The sequence below is a fragment of the Phycodurus eques genome, chromosome 8 (genome assembly GCF_024500275.1).
Source record: "Phycodurus eques isolate BA_2022a chromosome 8, UOR_Pequ_1.1, whole genome shotgun sequence".
NCBI classification, from domain to species: Eukaryota; Metazoa; Chordata; class Actinopteri; order Syngnathiformes; family Syngnathidae; genus Phycodurus; species Phycodurus eques.
Window position 1 is genome coordinate 25,756,668 of NC_084532.1, and position 16,380 is coordinate 25,773,047.

A 16,380-nucleotide genomic window follows, 5' to 3' on the forward strand; every position below is an offset into this window, starting at 1 on the left:
GCTTTTGCCCCATATTGTGGTATCTCGAGCCCCAAAATCCGCCGAGATATCGGAAATTGGTGAGATTCTCGGCGGATAGGTGCGGCATAAAATAATGTAAATATGCAAATTAGTGAATGGCAAACCGCAAATGGGCTAAATGCCATATGAATTAAAGAATAGCTTATTTTCGAGGGGAAAAAATGTCTTAACAAAGATGTATTTTGTCAGGATAAAAAGTTGGAACCTTATGAAAATGTGGTCTTTTTCCAAGATGTCATAAAATAATGATATCAAAGTCCTATACAGTAGAACCTTTATTGATATTATTATTCTTATGATTATTAACACTATTGATATTAAAACTAACATGCAAAAATAAACCTCTTAAGGGCTGTTTTTGAATATTTTACTGGTAATTTTGTGTTAGGACAGGGTAAGTTGATCCAGCAGCTTTGTATTTCACTTGCAAAACTAAATACACGCACTGTTGTTTTTGTTGTTTTTTTAAATCTCTCGGGAACAATCTGTGTTTTAAATCCAAGTTTTCTGATTTGAGTGACAGCATGCAACATGTAAACATGACTTGGCACGTTTGTGTCCCACTTTCCCGGCATTTAGCCTCCTGCCGCTTGGTCGTAGTCGTCCATCTTTCACGCATTCATTCCCCGAGCTACGTTGGCGTGCCACCCCGGCGCTGATTACGCTCTGGTATGTCATTCCGATAAGAGCGCCGATGAAAGCGAGCCGCGCCCAAAAGGTGAAACCACCACTGACTCATTTTGGCATAGCGTCTTCCAAATACATTTGTATTGTGCTGTTATGCAGTCTTTATGACGATTAAGAAAAGGTAATCTTATGTTCTAATTTCCTTCATACTTTTTTATATTTAATACAGACCTGTGATTCAAATTGTAATCTGTAAACATATTGTAAACCTCATTTTCTTAATTTACATTTTTATATTTCATACAGAGTTAGATTCAACTGGGAAACAAATGTTTTTGGGAATCGTTTCTTTAGTGGCAATTTTTTGTGAGGGGCAAGTGGGTCAGTGCCCCGCCGGATGTTTTTACGAGACTCGCACTGACAATACGCCTTCTCCATTACATTCAATACAATACAATGATCTAATTATAGTTACATATTTTAAATTTGATACAGTTAGATTCAACTAAAGTGGTATTGGGCATTGCTGGGGAATCATTACCTTAGTGGTTAATTTTCCATTAGGGGCCGGTGGGTCAGTGCCCCACTGGATGTGTTATGAAACTCGAGTTGACCATTGCATTAAATACAAGGAAATCATGGAATTTTGTTTACATATTCTATATTTGATATGTAGTAAGAGTCAAGTCATGTGTTACCAGTCAGAGGTTTGTTTTTATCACTTCCTTAGTGGCCATTTTGCGTTACAGGCAAGTGGGTCAGTGCCCCACCATACGTGGTGGATGGCTGGATGGGCGGATGGATGGTCACAGCTGTAATATTCACACATATACACTCATATTAATCAGAATGAAACAACCAACAAAGTTTTTTTTTTTTAAAACCACAGACACACAGAAAGGGTAGTATTTAGGAGGAATTATAAGAAATTTAAATGTAATTTAAATGGGGGAAGGGGGGACACTCGTATGAACATTCCGGAATGGATCTAAACGGTTCTACTGTAGGGAATTAGAAGGTCACTCACACTGAATGATGTGACTAGGCTTGTTACCAAGGTGGGGGTCGATATGGGGTAGGGGGGCTATTTAGCTGGATTGAGGGCAATTGTCAAGGATCATTGGGGGTATTCATTGCAAATGGAATGTGAGGATAATTAGGGGTGCTGGCCCAGGAGATGCAGGCAGGCAGGCAGGTGAAATCCCAAAAAGGGTTGAGTTATTTTGTTTTTTTTTTAAATGTATTTTATTTATTTATTTTTTTGGGGGGTGTACAGAAGGATGTCCTTGTTGACACACGTGAGGAAGTTCTCGAGGCATCCCAGCCTCAGTGTGCCGCCGCCTCGGGCTACTGGAATACATCCCACGAGCCCGAGGGGGCATGATAGATGCTTATCGTCCTCATTGTTTAGTTTTAGTTTAGTTTATTGGTTTTATTTGTCAGGGAACATTAAACTCCCAAATCTAATGTGGAATACGGTAGTCATGCATATATTACTCACATAAAGTACATCGGTAGTCTATATACTCACTTAGATTACATCACTCACTCCTATACAGAGGTTGAAAAAAGTCGGTACAGAGTTGTTAGTTATTCCAAGTGCTTTTTCATTTACCTTCCAATTTTCTTTTTTTTCTGTTTTGGCCACCATGATAGCCAGACATCACCCCGATGGATTTCTTCTCTTGCTATGTTTAACAAGTGTTTCCTAATCGTTTAAGAGAGTTTAAATGTGTTTAAAGCGTGTGGGAAGGGTAAAAACTATTTCGATATTCTTTCTTCAGATGGTCGGTCTCTCTATATCGCAGCTTTTCACCTATTGCGGTTGGGTCTGGAACGTATCCCCCGTGAGGAAAAGGGGTTCACCGTGCCTATTTTTTCACCCTCCTGAGTACTTACGTAAGGTACATTAGTCACATGTACAAGAATTGCATTACTCACGCACATCTATTGCATTGAAAAATTCAGTTCAAAGAAGTCAATGCTGACATTTTCCTTTCATGGAGATGATTGGCATCCCGTGTTTGTGCGTACGTCGGCCCGGATTAGCATTGGCAACGAGCGATGCGTGGAAAAGCTATTGGCCTGTTGGCGCACGCAAGCGCACACAAAGGCAAAGAGCGCTTGTTGTGGTTCGTATTGAAATGCAAACGTGCCGCACATGTTCCGTCATTTGCATACCTCTAAATGTCAACAGTGGCGGAAGGAGGAGGAACGAGGGGGGTTGGTCCTAATGTGTGAATGACAATGGACACACACCAGTAGGTTGCGCATACAGGACCGGATTCTTGTAGATTGTGTTTGGAATATATGGTGTCAAAAAGATACACTAGTCCTGAAACCTTTCTGACACACGTTGTAGCTAATGGAAAAAGAAGCCAGTCACAACTAAGGGACTCAAAAAGCTGCAACGATATAAGTTGTTGTTGTTGTTTTGCAGAGAATAAAGAATATATGGCTTGGTGAGTATTGTCATATTGACTGTCTGAATGTGTTGCTTAAAGGGTTATAACTGCTGCAACATTGATGCTAGTTTCGTTAGCCCGTCTAAGGCATTTTGAATTGCGTGTTACCGTTAATCTAGCAGACTGTTACGTTTCGCTTTTGTACTAAATTATATTTCACAGTCTGTGCTTTTTTTTACTTTTACTTAAGTACAGGAGTTGAATCGGTACTTGTACTTTCACCAGAGTCTTTTGTGCGAGTACTTTTACCACCTCTGACACACACACACACGCACACACACACATAGGCCCTCCTCCCACCTGAGGAATTCCAGCGTTAAACTCCAAGTCAAAGTTGTGAGGAAACTTGAAAAATATCTCAATCCAGATTCAATCTCCATTCATGTCACACCGCCTGTTTACATTCCGCAAGCTGATCTCTGGCACGGCGGCGGATAATTGGGCCCCATCGTGCACGTGCCCGGACAAACTATTATCCTGTGTGTGTGTGTGTGTGTGTGTGTGTTTGTGGGCACCACAGCCTGATTAAAAGCACTTAGTGTTGCGGCAATAACAGAAGACACAGAGAGTGTTTTCTCTGCATGTGACATGTGTACGTTAACGTTTTTACGACTTTAAACTGCCAGATTATTCTTGTTTCATGTTGTCGACACATTGTTTTAGTCTTCTCACGCAGTAAAATTTATGAGTGAGAAAAAGCCCAATGAATGCCGACAATTTCGCATAAGGGTAAGTGAACTGGTGCCCCCAACACTGTCGTGATTGGATTTTTATTTTTTTTATTTAAATGACAGATTTGTATGAGGGGCCAGTGGCCCAGTGCCCTATCATATCCAGTAGATGGAACTGTGGTGATTGTTTTCCCCCTTTTTTAAACTTTTATTCCAATAGCAGCTTTTCATTTGGTGTAAGTGTCCTAGTGCCCCAAAAGACTGAGCAAATGGGACGGTGGTGAAAAAAAAGAGCTCATTTTTTTACTGTCTATATTCCATTGTGGGCAAGTGGCCCAGTGCTCACCAGATCCAGCAGATGTCACTGTGGTGGGGGGAAAAAAACACTGTTACTTTTTTTCCAATGACAATTTTGCATAAGGGACGAGTGGCCCACGGCTCGGGAGCAGACATTTTTGTGCCATACGTAATCTGCCTAGCAACAAGCGGCCACACAAACATGATGTGACGTTACCAGGAAGCCATCGAGGTACGGTGGTATCATCACCTACTATTGCCTCAAGGTGCGAGTTTTTCAAATTGAAGCCAATGCTTGGTTGATTTTTTTTCTTTTTTTTTCCCGCTTTATGTCTCCAGGCCAAATGTCAAATTTATGTTACAAACGAGCATCAGATACGCCGCCGCTCGAGTGAAGTGAAAAACAATTAAACTCGTAACAAGGTACCACAGTACATCACTGTGATCAGGTGAGGAAGTTTTCTCATGAATCGCAGACGGTTTGGATTTGTCTGTAACTGTCGAAAGACAAACTGGAAGCACATCTGCCGTGGAAGTAATGTGGTTGGTTTTCCCTGCTATTAGCCTAGCTAAGTGGTTTCAACGTTTGAGAGCCAAGACACAAGCAACACTGTGAGCTTTCAACATTGTTCCACATTCCATTCTCAGGGTTCAAATAAAGCAAAGAGTCTTTTTTGTGTGTGTGTGTCTAACACAGCTTAGGGGGAAATAACAATGTCATGACCCACGATTACTTGCAGGACCATCCAACAGCAACAGATTTTTAGTCCGAGGTCGAGAGGCAAATACCCTATTTTGTATTGATTTTATATTTAATACAAAATGGTAAATCAAATTTCAACCTTTTGAAATGCATTTGCTACAAGAAGCTGATCTTGCATTACTGGCAAGTGGGGTAGTACCCCATCAATTCCAGCAGATTACACCACGGTGGGGGGACAAAACAGTTATTACGTTATTATTTTTATTTACTTTATTTTACATTGAATACAGAGTCGTGAAAACAGTGAATAGCCATGTCTGCTTTTACTTTCCAATTGGTATTTTAGATTTATCGTAGAGTAATGATTTAATTTCAGTTAGGGGCAAGCAGTAATGTGCCCCACCAGATCCAGGAAATAGCACAGTGGTGGCAAAACAAACTTTTTTTTTTCCAATAACAATTTTGCATTTTTATTTTTTATATTTAATACAGAGTGGTAAAATCAAGTGTCTACCTATTTGTGAAAACTGTTTTAAAAAGACACATCTTTGCTCTTGGTGGTAGATTTTGCATCAGGGGCAATTGGCCTAGTGCCCCACCAAATCAATAACAAAGTCCTCCAAGGGGAAAACTACATTTATTAAGATATGGTATCATAATAACATTATGAGCAGCGATTTTTTATTTTTAACTAAAATATATTTTAGAAAAATTACTGTTGGTTAAATGTTTTATTCAATTTATGACAAGTATGACACAGTGATCTACAAATGCCTGTTATATATTATGAGTATACAGTGGGTACGGAAAGTTTTCAGACCCCCTTACATTTTAGATTGCAGCCATTTGTTAAAATCATCCATCCATTTTCTCAGCCGCTTCTCCTCACAAGGGTCGAGGGCGTGCTGGAGCCTATCCCAGCTATCATCGGGCAGGAGGCGGGGTACACCCTGAACTGGTTGCCAGCCAATCGCAGGGCACCTATAAATGAACGACCATTCGCACTCACATTCACACCTACCGGCAATTTAGAGTCTTCAATTAACCTACCACGCATGTTTTTGGGATATGGGAGGAAACCGGAGTGCCCGGAGAAAACCCACGCAGGCACGGGGAGAACATGCAAACTCCACACAGGCGGGGCCGGGGATTGAACCCGGGTCCTCAGAACTGTGAGGCTGACGCTCTAACCAGTCGTCCACTGTGCCGCCTCTTGTTAAAAATCATTTCTGTAAATGTTTTTCCTCATTAATGTACATACAGCAAGCCATATTGACAGAAAAAAAATGTTTGCTGATTTGTTTTAAAAAGAAAAAGTGAAATATCACACAGCCATAAGAATTCCGACGCTTTGCTGACACTCATATATTTAATTCAGACGCTTTGCTGACACTCATATATTTAACTCGTTTTTTTTTTTGTTTTTTTTCTTCTGATCATCCTTAAAATGGTTCTATACCTTCATTGGAGTCCAGCTGTGTTTGATTATGCTAATTGGACTTGATTAGGAAAGCCACACCCCTGTCTATATAAGACCTTACAGCTCACAGTGCATGTCAGAGCAAATGAGAATCATGAGGTCAAAGGAACTGCCTGAAGAGCTCAGAGACATAATTGTGGCAAGGCACAGATCTGGCCAAGGTTACAAATGCTGCACTTAAGGTTCATGAGAGCACAGTGGCCTCCATAATCCCGAAATGGAAGACAATCATAACCCTTCCTCGAGCTGGCCGTTCGGCCAAACTGAGCAATTGGGGGAGAAGAGCCTTGGTGAGAGAGAAAAAGAAGAACCCAAAGATCACTGTGGCTGAGCTCCAGGGATGCAGTCTGGAGATGGGAGAAAGTTCTAGAAAGTCAACCATCACTGCAGCCCTCCACCGGTCGGGGCTTTATGGCAGAGTGGCCCGACGGAAGCCTCAAGACACATGAAAGCCTGCATGGAGTTTGCTAAAAAACACCTGAAAGACTCCAAGATGGTGAGAAATAAGATTCGTTGGTCTGATGAGACCAAGATAGAACATTTTGGCCTTAATTATAAGCAGTGTGTGTGGAGAAAACCAGGCACTGCTCATCACCTGTCCAATACAGTCCCAACAGTGAAGCATGGTGGTGGCAGCATCAGGCTGTGGGGGTGTTTTTCAGCTGCAGGGACAGGACGACTGGTTGCAATCGAAGGAAAGATGAATGCGGCCAAGTACAGGGATATCCTGGACGAAAGCTTTTTCCGGAGTGCTCAGAACCTCAGACTGGGCCGAAGGTTCACCTTCAAAAAAAGACAATGACCCTAAGCACACAGCTAAAATACAGGAGTTGCTTCAGAACAATTCCACAACTGTTTTTGAATGACCCAGCCAGAGCCCTGACTTAAACCCAATTGAGCATCTCTGGAAAAACCTGAAAATGGCTGCCCACCAATGTTCACCATCCAACCTGACAGAACTGGAGAGGATCTGCGAGGAGGAATGGCAGATGATCCCCAAATCTGGGTGTGAAGAACTTGTTGCATCATTCATTTTAGCAAATGGCTCCAATATAAAAAAGTGAAACATTTAAGGGGGTCTGAATACTTTCCGTACCCACTGTATATGGGGGCTTTTAATTTTTTTTTTTTAAATGTAATTCAAATACTATTGGCTCTTATGTTGTAATTTAAAAATAAATCTAAATAAAATTTGGGGATGGAAAAAATGCTTACATGAGCGGCTGTGGGTTAAAACATTTTTAAATTATTTTAATCACGAATGAATTCACAAGCAAAATAAAAACTACTGAACAAATGCTCAATATTGTTTATTATAAATTTCGCTTTTTTGATGAAGACAATTAATTAGTGTACCATTTATTGACTTTTGTATTTTTAATTTTTAAAAACTTCAATGATAAATTATATTTTAGGTTTTTTTGTATCCTTTTTTAGATTTAATTCAACTGTAATGCTATAAAGATTTGGGGATTTCTATGATTAATAAATAATTACAAGCTGGGGATTTCTTTATATATATATATATATTTTTTAAATTGTTTTTTTATTTTATAGTGACCATACAAATGCTTATTAGTATGTTATTATGTATTATGAGCAGTTTTGGGTTAAATATATATATATAGATAGTCAGTCAGTCAGTCGGTCACTCGCCTGACTTTGGTGCAGTTCAGTTCTTTTGGTGGGTTCAGTTCCCACTCAGTGACGGTGTGAATGTGAGTGCGAATGGTTGTCCGTGTCTATATGTGCCCTGCGACTGACTGGCGACCAGTTCAGGGTGTAGTCCGCCTTTCGCCCGAAGTCAGCTGGGTTAGGCTCCAGGGCCCCGTGACCCTAACCAGGATAAGCGGTGTTGAAAATGGATGGATAGATAGATAGATAGATAGATAGATAGATAGATACACACACATATATATACATATAAATAAAAAACTTCAACTGTTACTCTGAGGTTGAATGTGTTTTTAGAATTATACGTCTGGCAGCATCAACATGGCTTCAGTTGCCCACCCCTTGGAATGAATGGTGTTGTCTTACACAAACAGTTTCTGCCTGTCGGGACTCCGCGTCTGCCTTGCCTCATTGTGTGTGACATGATCCAGACGATGTCCTGCTCGCCATCTCCCGTGGAACGGCGCGACCTATCTAGCGGGCACGTAACAACGAGTGGGGCCTGATTCCGCTGCCGACAAAGAGCAGAGGCTTTGTTCAGAAAGATACGCTTTCAAAACTCACTTTTATATCTACCGATAATAGGTTTGTTTTGACACTTTCTGTCATCTTTTGTCTCGCCTCGTCGGGTCTGAATGCGACGACGGACAAGCTCAGGCCCATCACCGAGCGTCAGGTGAAGAATGGCCGGATTAGACGCCTGTGAGCACACCTAACAGCCAAGACAGACATTTACACCTTTAACTGCCTTGGTGGAGGTCTCTCACGGGTTGCCGTCGCGTTCCAATTCAAAGATTTACCAACTTTCTTGGCGCTTCAGAAGGAATCCTGTCTGTGAATTACAGTAGTACCTTCATTCACGACTTTTACGAGTGCCCCAATTTACGAGATTGGCAAATTACGAACTGTCAATTCGTCATTCGTGTGGAGTCCCTCTATTTATGCCTCAGTGGGTGTGTTCCTTGGGGGTGGTCACCGATAGGGTGTTGTTGTTGACAATAGGTGATCCCTCTAACCTACTGTTTAGACATATTTTCTAGTTTACCACAGATGGCTTGTTTTACACCTCTTTCAAACCAGCGGTCCTCCCTGTCCAGAATTTGGACGTTGTTGTCTTCGAAGGACTGTCTCTTATTCTTGAAATGAAAACAAACCGCTGATTCTGGACCCGAAGAAGCGTCCCGTGGATGCTGCGCCATGCGCCTCTGCAGCGGCTGCTTAGCCTCTCCAATGTAGAGGTCTTTGCACTGCTCACTGGACTGCACAAACAAACAATATTGCTTCGTTTGCTTCTCGAGATTTTGCCCTTGGGGGGGAAACAGCTTTTGTCTGCGGGTGTTAATGGGTTTGAAATGCTGTTGTATTTCATGTTTGGGGAAATTCCTTCGGAGTTTTTCTTGCCTTGCTTCAACCTTTGCGCAAGATTTATGGTTGGCTGGAACTGAGGACACTGTTGTCTACCGAGCCCCATCGTAAATAGCGAAAGTCTGCAAGTAATTGTCGCACCCCTTAAAAAGTTTTACAGTTACCTACGTATAGATGCCACGAGATGGCGGCAAAACACTACTGACGAAATGAAGCTCCTCCCCTCACTTCAACAACAGTTTCTTGGCCAAGAGGATGAATACTTTTCGCAAATATGCAGGGGAACTCTGTAATGACCTTTCAATTCATTTAAATATGAAAAACCGATTTCATATACGGGCAATTTGAATTCAAGAGCAAACAAATTCAACTCGTAAGTGAAGGTATCACTGTATTTGCGTACAAAGAATGTTTTGGCCTCATTCCTCGGATCACCCGATGTGCTTGACTGGACTTAGATGATGACCTTGACTGTCCAAGTGCTTGGCATTGTTTGGCATGCACATGGCCCCTCAACCACCCTGCGCCACACCCCCCCATCCCCCTCTCCAGACCCACTCAGGCGCCAACATTCTGGCCTGTGCCCAGCGATCATGGTGCCTGCTTCCAATCACGCCTTTCAAAAGAGGAAAAAGGCTAAATCTTTCCTACATGGCTTTGTCAGATGTTTATCCCTTTAGGTAACTGGAGAGGCTCGCTGGCTAGATAGCTAGTCAGTTAGCTAGCTCGCTATTTATTTTCTATATCTATCATCCAACTGTCATCTACCATCTTCTACCATCCATCATCCTTAAGTCTCTCATCTAGCTACCCATCCTTCTATTATCTATTAATCAATCCATCCATCCATCCATCTACTGATCCACAAACCATCCATTCAACTTCAAATCCATCTACGATTTCCCCGTCTGTCGAACATCTACCAATCCATCGTCAAACTACCAATACAGCTATGTAATCAGCTTTACATCTCTACTGATACATATCCATCCATCTAACATCTACCAATCTACCATCCATCAGTCCATCCATCTATCCATCTACCGATCAACTGATCCATCATTCCATCTAACCATTGATCCATCTACCAATCTACTGATCTACTAGCCATCTGCCCATCTACTCACCTATCCATTATCCATCCATCCATCTAACAATCTCCATATCCACCATCCATTGATCCGTCTACCAATCCACTCACCGTTTCTATCCATCATCCATCCATCTACTGATCTAAAATCCATCCTTCCATCTACAGATCTAGCATCCATCCATCTGCCAATCTACCTACCCATCTATCCATCCATTTACCTAGCCATCCATCATTTATCCATCCAACTATCTACCCTTCCATCCATCTATCCATCTTTCTATCAATCTATCATCCATTCATCTTCCAATATACCCATCCATTCATCTATCATCCATCAATTCATCTAACATCTATCTACCAATCGACTGATCTACCATCTATCAGCTATCCATCTAACCATATATCTCCCAATCTATGATCTACCCATCCATCCATCCATCCATCCATAACCCTATCAAATGTACACACTTTGTTAAGCATGTTCCATGACACACATTAAATCAGTCTGTATATTTTGTCCGGTTTTGTGCTCTTAAGCCGACTGTTGAGCTGTGTTAATGTTATTATTACCGCAGGCTTGTCATTGGGGTCCATTAGGAAACCTGGCAGTGAAGTAGAAAACTGTAGCGAGGGGCCCAAGAGCCCCTGGGGCCGGCGTACGTGTGTGCCAGTTGTTCCTGAAGGGTACACGCTGTACAACGTACACACTGTACGTGTGAATTGGCATCGACAAAAGAGAGAGACGTGCGTCAGACATCTTGAACCCACTCCTTCGAAACCACTGGATGGAGCACACTTGGTGTTAAAAACAATTATTATAAGTGGCTAAAAAAGCCACAGTCTCAATTTCTTGCCATGTATTTTACTGTTTTTACGCATACAGGGGAGGTGGGGGAAAAGCATTTTAAAGGCATTAAAAATGTACAAATGCAGTTATTTTGAGGATGCACTTCCCTTGTAATTAATTCAGTAGAGTCGATCAAGGATAGAGAGCAGAATTCAGACCTCCCCCAAGGCTGAATGATGGCTTGGTCAATATTTATTTTAAAAAAATTGTTTTTGCTTTGTTTTGCAAGCCAAAATTTTAGATACATCCGGTAACTGAAGTGGGAATTATTATTATTATTTATTTATTTTTTGCAATTAAGGTGTTGTAAAAAAAAAACAAAAAAAAAAAAAACATTACAAAAAAAAAATTGTGAGGGTTGAATGGATTAATGGCATTTCGGTTCATTTCGATGGGGAAAATTGATTTGCTATACAGTACTAGTAAAGTGATTTACAAGCACTGTAATAGTAACTAGTACGGCAGTCCATGTTGGTGTAAAGGTAGCTGGACATGACGCGCGCGTTCTGTCGGTACTTTCAGAGCATCGTGCTTCATTAACGTGCTTTCCACAGGGACGTAAACAAGTGGGTCAACAAGCTCTGTTCCTATAGACGTGCACGGTGTTGTTATTGGGCCAAAATAAACCATGCAGGGGGATACATTGCCGTGTGTGTGTGTCATCAATAAAAATATGGTTGTTTTTCTACCGATCCAGCCACCCACCCAATCAGTATCTCTTTACGGTGAATATAAAAAGTCTACACACCCCTGTTCAAATGCCAGGTTATTGTGGTTCATAATAATAATAATAATAAGACAAGATCAATCTTTTCACTTTTTCCATCATTAATGTGACCTAGAACCTCTACAACGCAATTGGGGAAATATATTTTATAGAGGGGAAATAAGAATAACTGTGATAATGTGGTTGCACAAATGTGCACACCCTCTTAACTAGGGATGTGGCTGTGTTCAGAATTGACCAAGCACATTCAAACTCATGTTAAACAGGAGTCAGCACACACCTGCCAAAATGTAAAATGTCTGATTCACCCCAAATAACGTTCAGATGTTCTAGTAGGCCTTTCGTGACGTTTTTTTTTTTTTTCTTCAATTTAGCATTTTTTCACATTCTAAATGACCCAGTTACTGTTTTTATTTTAACACTGTTGTTGATTACATGGATAGTTTGATTACATTAAGTGGCACAAACAGCTTTACTGTATATAGTGAACACCCCCAATTTTTTTATTAACCTATCCTCCATTTTTTGCTGAGATACTCACCTGTTTGCTAGTTTTGTGCTCAGGTCAACGCAATAAAAGTATTGCTGTGGTGCAATCTGGTGCCATCTTGGTGCCAAGGAACTGTTGGAGTGAGTTGAGCAGCTTCAGTCGGGCAAAAGTAATGCTTTGTTGCCATTTTGTGGCATCTATAGGCAATTGCAGTACAATGTAAAGCTTTTAGGGGGCTTCAATATTGGGGGTTTACAAGATATTAGTATTATTATTCCCGTACTTGCACCTTTATTCAGATACTCAACAAAATATCACGTGCACCACCCCTTGTAGAAACCTTTTTAGCATGTTAAGTGACCTGTTTTTATGACGCTGTTGTTTAAAAGAATGGTTCAATTCCATCAACAGGCCCACACAGAGTAGAAAATAAGATTTTACTGAGACTATTCGCGGTAAATTAGGTCAGTGCAGTGTAAATACGCTTAACTACTCATTGTTTAGAGTTTCCACGCATCAGTTAGTTAGCGGCGGTAAGTTCCGAGTGACTCAAGTCGTAGCGATTGAGTTTGTGTGGTGGCTGCCGGTTGCTCTTGGCCTTGAAGTTCCCGGCTTTGTGCTGCCTCGACGTGACAACGCCGATGTTCCCGCTATTGTGTCGGTGGAGTCACTTGCCGTTGCGCAACACAACCTTATTACCTGCACCTTGCTGTTTGACTCGTTTTTTATAGACCATAAAAATGTTGCTTTTTGTGCCGAAATTAAATAAATGCGGAGAAAATTAAACAAATCATCAAAATACTAATACATTTAAACGTGAAGTGATTCCATTGTAAATTAATGAAATTACAAAATTTAAAAGATTAGGATTAGGGTTAGTTAGGCTTTAGGGTTATAATAATTTAATTTAACATATTTTATCATTTATTTTGTGACCGAATTATAGACTTCAGGACCATTTTTTTTTATTGTTTAATAGCATTATTGAAATTATTATTCTTATTAAGTTTTTAATGTCATATTTATTGAATGTCATTATTAACATTACTATTTAATTCTGTTTGTATTATTTATTTTTAATTATTCAATCTATTTTAGATTGCTTTATTGGCATTCTATTTTCGATCTAAAATTTAATAGAATTTGTTTTCTATAACCTTTTTATTTATTTAATGGTGTTAGTGAATTGTTTTTATGTTTTTGCGGAGTTTGGATATACTTGCCCTCTTTATTTATTCAAGGACATTCCTGATTTTTTTTACGATGGAATTTTGATTTATTTAATGATCTTTTTAAATACAATGGCATTTTTATTTATTTAATGGCATTATTTAATGTATGTTTGGTGTAGTTTAATGAAATGACAGTATTTTTTAATTTGTTATTATTTCATGGAATTTGTAAGGCATTTTTATTTGTTTAATGGAAAAATAATTTTCTAATCATTTAATAGAATGTTTATTTATTCAATAGAATTCTTATTTATTTAATGGGATTATTGAATTTTAAATTATCTACTGATACTGTATTCATATTTACTTCATCCATTACAGAGTTTTTACTATGTAATGCAATTTGCATTTTTACAACTGTTACCTACTGTGCATTCGCAACAACGGCCACAGCAAAGAAACAGGAGTTCAGAACATTCAGAGAGCAATTTTCCCATCCAACGAAAAACGCATAGAATAAAATGACATTCAATAGATGAACTGCTGCTTCAATACAGTCAAAAGCCCAACGCATTGCAAAAGATTGGCTCTGATTGCATTGAGTGCGTATTGTGGGGATGATCCTTGTGTGTCCATCCACCGCGTACCCATCATGCCCTGCTGATCTGTTGAAGAAGCCTCTGCATCAGGCACGTCCACTTTAGTCCACCAGACTGTTGGGAACACTGTGTACCCAAGTCAAGAGGCATGCCAGGCCTTTGTTTGTGTGTGTGTGTGTGTGTGTGTGTGTTGGGTGGGTGGGTGTGAATAATAACACTCCCCATCTAGCCTCCGCTGCTTTTGTTCAACTGAGAAATGACTGTGACCTTGATTTATGGATGTAGTTGATGTTATCAATGTCGTAACTTAGTTTACTCTGTTTTCCCCATTGAAATTAATTAAAATGCCATTAATCCAGTCCAGCCCCCATTACCCCCCCCCCCACCCAAAAAAAAGAATGAAGCAAATTGTTTTATTAGACGTTTTTAATAAAGAGAACTAGCAGGTTTATATATATATATATATATAAACATAAATAAAACATAATTGAAGAGAATGTAAAGAAATAAACTGGTTTTATAAAGTGCAGGAAATTGACCATTTTGGTTTGAAGTGTAGTATTTGTGGGTTGGACGTGTGCCTTTAACGGGCGTGACCTAATGAGTGACATCAGGAACTGGAGTAAGGTTGACCGGTTAGTCTGCGTGTGAGCGTGTAGGTGTGGGTTGTGGCCTACAGCAGCCTTCTGGCAAGAGCTCTCATATTGTGTGTTTGACTGTTTGTTCCGTTCAATAAACGGCTGAAAGTGAACCGGCGGTTTCGGCTCTCCTTACGGTTCCTTCATTGTTCCATCATTTGGGGCAACCAAATTTGGGCTTTGAAGCGGGCTCGTACTTTGACAAACTCCTACTGGGGAATTCGTCCAAATGAGCCTTAGTTGGAATCAGGTATACTAGACAGACAGACGAGTCAAAATTGCCATACTTCTTTGTCTACGTTATCTTATGTGGGCGTATAAATGGCGGATAGTTGATGATCATTTCGAGGAGTCTCGCAATGTTCGAGATAAAAATTAGCCCCCGACACTAGTTCCACGGATCATCACAAAATTGGATGGACGTGTCTACCCATTCATGAACGTCAACAGGATGATGGCAATTTTCGCTTGAAGTGGACCATTTCGAGTGACTTCTAGTTCTCGTACTTTGACGAATTCCTACTAGGAAACTCAGTTGGTATACTAGACAGACATGAAGAAGTCTCGCACGTGTCGTGAAAGTACCAAACATCCCACACCACGCTTCACCTACCTGGCGTGAACTTGTTGTGGAAACAAAATTCCAAGCCGCCCACAGCAGAACATCAACTACACATCCTGAAAAGGAAGATCCCTCAGATTTTATTTTCCGGCCCTGTTTTGGATTCATGGATGCCACTGAGTGTTCGTCAGCCTCCAAACAGCCACCTGTGAGCAATGACAAAGTCAACAAAAAGCGGCGTGACACAGACAAATTAATACAGTACATCCACACGGGGACGGAAATAGCAAAACAAGTCTGTGAACCTTTTTTATATTCAAAGCCCTCCAGCTGCAATTGTTTCCTCGTCAATTACGGGCTGACCTAATGTAAGCAAAACGACGCCGCATACCAAACACGACACTCTCCCCGTCCTCCGCTCCCCTTTCCCTTTTGAAGTGCCTTTCATCCTAATGATTTGTTGTTTTCCTTTCTTTTTTGGGGTCCACATTTAAATGCTAAGGAGATAATTGCGGAGGGATTGTTGTGGAAGCACAAATAAAGTTGCCCGAGGGTGGGAGAACCCCTACGGAGCGAATACTGCACCCTCACCCCCAGGCTACATCATGCTTTCAGGCAGGATAAATAACGCAATGTGGCTCTGACATGGTCTTAGTTTGTAGAATAATAAACAATTAAAAACAGTTGAAGAGTTCAAAAGCAAAAATCTGTTTTTTTTTGTGTAAATTGAGTAAAAATCTTTTTTTCTACTTCTGGCTCCAGGTTGAAGCTAATAATGTTTATTTTTAGAGTACTCCATGTTAGGATGTGTATATTAAGCAATGAAGAGGCTAATTTGAAAAAAAACCAACTTTTTTTTAAGGTCTTGTTTGTCATTTCATCAAAAAAAGTAAATAATTTTCTTCGAAAACAGACAAATCCAAAATGTTTAATGATAAAATTACACCAA